The sequence below is a fragment of the Hipposideros armiger genome, unplaced genomic scaffold, assembly GCF_001890085.2.
Source record: "Hipposideros armiger isolate ML-2016 unplaced genomic scaffold, ASM189008v1 scaffold_697, whole genome shotgun sequence".
Lineage (NCBI taxonomy): Eukaryota > Metazoa > Chordata > Mammalia > Chiroptera > Hipposideridae > Hipposideros > Hipposideros armiger.
The window spans coordinates 208,117-216,204 of record NW_017732047.1 but is presented as its reverse complement, the minus strand read 5'-3'; the positions used below and the strand labels follow the sequence as shown (position 1 = coordinate 216,204).

At 38.1% G+C, this 8,088-nt stretch overlaps 1 long non-coding RNA gene across 1 annotated transcript in view; it reads right to left on the bottom strand.

The window, feature by feature from the left end:
• Positions 1–361: 361 nt before the first annotated feature.
• Positions 362–8,088, bottom strand: part of LOC109373268 (uncharacterized) — a 70,121-nt gene continuing 62,394 nt past the window's right edge. The window contains exons 2-3 of the long non-coding RNA XR_002122191.1: positions 797–919; positions 362–564 (exon numbers count right to left, since the gene is read on the bottom strand). This is a non-coding gene — a long non-coding RNA (uncharacterized LOC109373268). The remainder of the gene's footprint in view (positions 565–796; positions 920–8,088) is intronic.

Below are 8,088 nucleotides of genomic sequence, written 5' to 3'. Positions count from 1 at the left end.
ACAGACAAGTTGCTGTCGTTTTGTTCTTCAGTCTAGTTGTGGAGGACGTTGTTTCACTGGCCCAAGTTGGCACCATCATTGTGCTCTTCCCGGGCAAGGCAGATCAGTTGCCGGCTTCTGGATGGCCACTCCCGGCGGCTGCTGGCTGCTCACGCTGGCTGCTGGCTACACACGGTAGCCCATGGCAACCCACTGTCACAGGGGCTGCAGCCTACGCTGTTGCTGGCGACTCATGGCAGCCCAGTTCCAGGTTGAGCTGTTGTTCAGCATCTTAACTGTGGAGGGCAGTGTCACTGGCCCTCATATGTGGGATCTGAACTGGGGCCCTCTGGCGTTCCAAGCCAGATCTTAACCATCGTGCCACTCGGCCAGCCCCTGGCTACTGTTTTGAAAGATACTTTACCAGGTTTTTTTTTTTTTAATTTTGATGTAATATACCAAGGACAGGCCTCAGTCATTGTCAACAATTTCTTCTTCTGTGTCTGCCATAAGTCTTAGATCAATTCAGCAAGAAGAGGAATATGATTTAGAAGAAGTAGAAAAAAAGCTCACCCTATTTTAATCCTGAAAAAAAACATAGAAAGAAGAAATACTTTGCTGAAAAATATAGCAACAGCAGGAATTTCTCCTCTAACTACCTACTTAAACCACTGGCAGGAGGTGACTTTGCAGGGTATTTCATAATTAACCTAGAGCAAAGTGTGATCAGGGAGAGAGGAGATTTAAGATGTATCTATTTCAGGCTGATTTTGCTTCCTGTATGAATTAGAAGTAAACTGAGAGCCAGAAAACTCACCGTGATTTTGTCTTGATGTGGTGAGGTGATAGCATACCTGCCATATAGCAGTGGCTGGCAGCTCAAGAGTGCTGAGGAGAAGGTAAGTCCTCAATAAGAACATGGCTGAGAGGTCTTCAGTACCTAAACCAAAAGAATAGAAAGTGATTTCACCTGCAGGGTGTGTACTGAGAAAGTACAAAAGCATTATTGCCCTGGGGGCCAGTAGGTGCCTTTACACACCCAATCACCAACACAAAGTCCCTTTATCCTCAGGTGTACAAAGACACAAAACCTCACCCCATCGTTTGTTTATATAGGATGATAGTAATTTTAGGGGTGAGGAGATGATTTGAGAAATTGAAAAGTTTTATTCCAAACTAAACAAACACTAAACAATACTTTAAATAATTGGATTGATCTTGACAGAAGCATTTGGGTAGTCACTCCTCTTCCCCTCTGCCACATACACACAGTTCAAAAGTTGGGATTAAGGAGAAATATTCACACATTAAATATAGCAAAAATAAAGTACATCCACACTATAGAATGAGTTGAAATTCACACGTTTTCTTCATATGTATTTGCTTTCCTTAAATTTCTGTTGATAATGTGTGGTGTAGGCTGCCACACCTTAAATTTGTTGAAACATTTCATTAGTAATAGGATCAGGGATTTAATTCCAATGTCAACCAATTTGCCATTTGACTTTCTAGACTTGAACTGTTCCTAAAAGCCATCAGGCAAAAGCATGCCATTGTAGAAAATGTAATAGAAAGACTGTGAGGATAGATCACCTCTGCTCTTTACTAACATGAGGACTACAATGAAAGAAAGAATCTTATTTGGTGAGACGTTTAGAGCAAATAGTGTTTTTATTCAAACCTTTTATACAAAACTTAGTGAAGCCCCAAAGTTTTATTGTTTTTGTTTAAATTATATTTATTCATTCTTAGTTAAAACCTAAATTCTTGTGTCAGATGTACAGAACAGTTATAATACAGAAGATATGCACAAAGCAAAGATCTCAATCACTGAAAGTATAATGTATTTTTCTATGTTCCAGCTTCTCTTTTTTCAAAGAAATTCTCCTCAATTATGTATTTAGGACTCCTAGTTTTGAATAGAGCCTACCTTCTAATCACTTTGTGAATTGCAATTAGTTGCTGCAGTTTGGTACCCCAGGATTCACCTTTCTCTTTACAGAGAGATTAAGGGAAGCTATAGTCATTAAAGAAAATCAGACCTTATTGAGACTTTATAATCTGAAGTTCTGAAAGGGCATTAAAAAGGGAAATCTTTAAAGAAAGTATGGATAATTGTCTTAAATATTTTATGCAAAAAACCCCAAAATTTCATGACTTTGCTTATTTGAGTGGTTCTATGACTCTCAGCAGATCTTCTGTATTAAAATATTACTATTATTATTATTATTATTATTATTATTATTATTATTTACTATTTAGAATGATGGTAGACATTTGGCTTTCCAAAACTCTATATCCAAATTTAGGAAATGGAGAGCCATGTGGTAAAGTAGTGTTATTCCAGGGCACAGAAAAAGTGGATAATTTAACATGGCAATAGTGATTCTGATTCTGGAAATTATATCATTCGACTTAGTATGAGGCATCTGCAGATTTGAAGGCTAATAACAATCAACTAAAACATTCTTATAAAATTTCACCATCTACAAAATGCTTTCACAATTTCTAAATGAAAAGGCAACATAAATATCCTGAATCTTACTTATTAATGATAAATTGCCCTTTAGAATTCTGGTCAAGATGACGGAGTATGTAAACATTGTGCTCACCCACTCTAAGGACCACATCAATTACAACTAAACTACAGAACAACCATCAATGAGAATCACCTGAAGTCTTGCTGCACTGAAGCCCTACAACTACAGACATACAGAAGAAGCCACCTCAAGACTAGTAGGAGGGGCAGAGATGTGGAACAGGCTGGTCCCTCACCTGTGCATAATCATTCAAAATCGGGAGGGATACCTCAGCTGCGAGGTAGCCCCAGGAGGACTGAAGGGTCTCATCCTCAGGCTCCCTCCCAGGGTTCCAGTGCCGGAGACAGAAATCTCCAGAACTTCTGGTTGTAAAAACCAGTGGTACTGTGGCTGAGTGAGATGTAGGGCAGCTGCACTCCCAGATGTCCTCTTAAAGGAACCACACATGGACTTACTTGCTGTTGAACTCACTCACTCTGAACTCCAGTGCTGGGTCAATGGCTTGAATGGTGCCAGGGAAATATGGGGATGAACTGAATTGTCTGGCTTCAAGGTGAGGGTTGGAAGGGCAACTTTCTCACAGCCATAGTTTCTTTGATGAGCTCTCCCTGCTCCCTGTGTGCAGACCCAGGCAGACACCATATCTGAGTCTACATCAAACTGGCTATCACCTTTCATCTGCCTCCCCCTCCCCCGCTTAGTAATTCTCAGAAACTCTACCCTACCCAACTTTTAGGCACAACTGAGTAACTTCCAGTGGCTTTTCTGTACAAACAACCTGTCTCAGCTCGTACTGCAGACTTTCATAAAATCTCTCAAATGTTCACAAAACCCAAATAAGCAGCGTTTGGTTTCAGCATGTCCTGTACCTCTGACTGAGTAGTCCTCAGCCCAGCACTAGTGACAGCCAGCCTCAGGTTGCAGATTGTCCTCTCAAGGCACCACTAAGTCCATTGCGAGTGGTGGCAATCTGTGGATTGACTTGTGGCTCATACCAGCAGGACCTGGGCAGAGCACAGGCTGCAGCTAAACTTGGCCTGCAGTGGGTCCCCTTCCAGGAGGCCCTAGGGCTGACACACCAGACAGCCAGCTTCAGATCAAGCTGGAGCATAGCCTGGCTGCCTCCAACGGTGCAAACTCAAAGAGCAGACTGGGCAGGGACCAGAGACCCACTGCAACAAACCTTGCTCTGTAGGGTCAGCCGTTGCGCAACAGCTCCTTCACTGTAGTCACAGCCAGTCCTCACAACCAGTTAGCCTGAGAGTCAGTCCCTCTCATTGATGTGCAAACAGCAACCAAGGCTCAATTAAAACAGAGGCCATACAGAACACATACAAGGGACACACTGGAAGTGTCTGACTCTGGTGACCAGGGAGACTGCACCACTAGGTCCCACAGGACACTTACCACATAAGGCCACTATAATAAGGCTGGGAGGCACAGCAGCCCTACCTAATACACAGAAACAAACACAGGAGGCAGCCACAACGAGGAGACAAAGAAACATGTCTCAAATAAAAGAACAGAACAAAGCTCCAGAGAAAGAACTAAAGAAAATGGAGACAAGCATCTACTAGACGCAGAGTTCCAAACAACGGTTGTTAGGATGCTCAATGATCTCAGGGAGAACCTCGTAAAAGAGAAAGGAAACAAAAAAGAACCAATCAGAAATAAAGAATACAATAACCAAAATGAAGAATATAGTAGAGGGAATCTACAGTGGATTAGATGAAGCAGAGGATCAGATCAGTGATTTAGAAGTAAGGTAGCAGAAAACACTGAATCAGAACAGAAAATAAATAAATAAATAAAAATCCAAAAAAAATGAGGAGAGTTTAAAATGCCTCTGGAACAACATCAAATGTACCAACATTCACATTATGGGAGTACCAGAAGTAGAAGAGAGAGTGTGAGAATTTGAAATCTATTTGAAGAAACTATGGAAAACTTCCCTAACCTGGTGAAGGGCTTAGAAATACAAGCCCAGGAAGTGCAGGGAGTCCCAAATAAGATGAGCCCAAAGAGGTTGACACTAAGACACATCATAATTAGAATGTCAGAGGTTAAAGACAAGGAGAATCTTAAAAGCAGCAGGGAGAAAAAAGTTAGTTACCTACAAGGGAGCGTCCATAAGACCATCAGCTGATTTCTCAACAGAAACCTTGCAGGCCAGAAGGGATTGAAACAAAATATTCAAAGTGAAAAGTAAGGGCCTACAACCAAGATTACTTGACCCAGCAAGGCTATCATTTAGAATCAAAGCACACATAAAGCTTCCCTGACAAAAAAAATCTAAAGGAGTTCATCACCACCAAACCAGTATTATAAGAAATGTTAGAGGGGTTTCTTTAAGAAGAAGAAAACAGTGAAGATAAAAAATATGAATAAAATGGCAATAATTACATATCTACCAATAATTACTTTAAGTGTAAATACATTAAATGTTACAATCAAAAGATAGAGTGGCTTGAATTCTTATTAATATGCTGCCTACAAGAGATTCACTTCAGTTCCAAAGTCACACACAGACTGAAAGTAGAGAAATGGGAAAAAGATGTTTCATAAAAATGGAAACAAACAAACAAAAAAGCTGAGGTAGCAATACTTATACTAGACAAAATAGACATTAAAACAAAGGCTATAACAAGAGACAAACAAGGACCTAGGAATCCCACTTTTGGGTATTTACCCAAAGAAATCCAAATTCTACTTTGAGAGGACATGTGCATCTGTATGTTCATTGTAGCATTGTTTACAATGGCCAAAATGTGGAGGCAGCATGGGTGTCCATCGATGGATGAATGGATAAAGAATAGGTGGTACATGTATACAATGGACTATTGCTCAGCCATGGAAGGGAATGGGTTATTGCCATCTGTGGCAGCATGGATGGACCTGGAGGGTATTGTGCTGAGTGGGTGTCAAACAGAGAAAGGCATGCAATCTGATTTCAAAGCTTATATATGGACTCCAAAGAACAAACTAAACAAACAAAACAGAAACAAACTCTTAGACACAGAGAACATTTTGATGGGAAGGCTTTAGGGGTGAGTGAGAAAGGGGAAAGGATAAAGTACAAATTGGTTGTTACTCATATACAGCAGTCATGTGGATGTAGGGTACAGCATAAGGAATACAGTCAATAATATAATAATAACTATGTATGGTGTCAGATGGGTACTAGATTTATCAGGGTGATAGATGGCGGGGGGTTGGGGGATGGGGTGAAAAAGGCGAAGGCAGTAAGAAGTACAGATTGGTAGTTACAAAATAATCATGATGAGGTAAAGTAAAGCATAGAGAATATAGTTGATAATTTGGTAATAGGTATGCATAGTGCCAGGTGGATACTAGACTAGTGAAGGGGGTCACTTCTTAACTTATATAAATATCTAACCACTATGCTGTACACCTGAAATTAATATAAAATAATATTGAATATCTAAATAAATAAATAATTGTAATTTTCATGTTTTGATAATCCTGTTTTAGTCCTCTACTTAGAAACAGAAGGCTTAGCATGGTTAATTAACTTTCCCTAAGTTGTACAGCTTGTAAATGTTAAAATCAGAAATCATATGCAGGTCTTAAGATGGGTAATAACTTCTGCTGCATTAGAAGTTAAAACTGAGAATTTTTTTTAAATGTGTTAATTTATTTTAAAATAACAAAATAAACTTATTACATGTTAATATAAAAACATTTATAAGGATAAAAGAAAACTGTGCTGTCTATAATAAAATACGTTGAGAAGTGTGACATTATTTTACATTTTTTAAATCTCTTTATTGGTTTAAGAGTAAGCAGCTGGACGTATCTTGGGCATTTATTCAGGTAGCCTCTAGAAAACCTCACTGTATAGTCATGTGAGAGTGAAAGTTAAAAAGAAATAACACTTTAAAATTATTAAGACATTAATTTTGACCTCATCATATCTCTAAAAGAATCTCAGGAAGATCTCTATAGACCTGGATTAGGAGATCTCTATAGTTCTTTTCAATTTTGTAATCCTAAATTGTAATGGGTGATTTACTGTATTTCCCCATGTATAAGACACACCTTAATTTGGGGGCCCAAAATTTGAAAAATAAATGTATTACATAAAGTTATTGAACTCAAGTTTTATTCATCATAAAATTCACACAACTCCTCATCACTGTCAAAACTCCCAACTATTTGCTTGTCCTCATCTGTGTCTGATGACGAATCACCATCTTCATATATTGCCTCGTCCTCAGTGGGAAATGCAAGTAAAAAATCTACAACCACTGTATAAGATGCACCCAGTTTTTAGACCCCAAATTTTTCAAAAAAGGGTGCATCTTATACATACAGTACATTTCCGAGACCAGGCTTTTGCTTTATGGTTATGATCAGAATATTACTATTTTTTTGTAAGACATCTTGAATAAGCATTGAATAGAACCTAAAAGGAAGACAAGGAGAATTCAGAAAACTACAGTAATAAGAAATACACAATAGTGATAACGGGAAGTGCAAAGTAGAATAGGTTCAAAGCCAATCTAAATAGAATCAGGCTTATGGCTAAAGCTTAACTGAATACAGATGGCATTAATGCATGATTGGATATTGATTAGTTCAAAGTCACCAACAAGAGGCTGACAGATGATTAAATATTTGCCAGCGTTAGTCCAGTGCTATGACACCCAGCTAAATGAGGACCACAGATATTTGCTACTGCCTTGCTGTTAGGACACTCTACCTTGTTTCCTTAGAAGATATGCTAAAATAATTGTAAATCAAGGGAAAGGAATGGCTCTAAAAATGATACACCTGCCAAACATCTCTCACCCAGGATGAAATAATATGTTTTGGTATAAAAGTCCTTGAACACGGGACAGAAGTGCCATATCCCGTACTAACTACCTGTGAGATAGAGGTAAGTAGCTTAATCTCTCTAGGCCTTCATTTAGTAATTCTAGATGAGGGAGATGAACAGAATGATATTTAACATTTTTAAAGTCTAATCATAATGTAACATGTAATAGAGCAGAAACAATTATGAAACATCTGATTAGTATTACTAATTTTAAATAACAAAATGTATTTGCTACCCTCATTTTGTATGAAGAGGCTCTGATTATTTTATCATTATTCTTTGTATAGCTTTAAAATATTTTTAAACTATATATATATATATATATATATATATATATATATATATATTAAAGAATATTTAAACTACTGTAAGAATAGCTTGGTTTGCTTTTTGGAACTAAAAGTGAGAGACAAGTGATCAGTTTAGAAATATACCACTGGGAATTAGGAGAGTATAAAGTGGGACATATGTCCTAACTAAGGGAAATGATGTAAAAATATCTAGAGGAATCAAAACCAATCTCAGTAGTCAGACAGCAAACACACATAGCCAAATAAAAACAAAGTAGTTTCTATGAGGAATTGAGAAATTAAGTAGAGAGGAGATCACACAAGAACTTGCAATGCCTGAGGCCTAGAGCAAGAAAAAAAGATAGGGAACATGGGAGATGTTTTCAAGTAAATGTTTCCAAAAAGGAAATGATATGAACTGAAGCAGAAACAATCATCT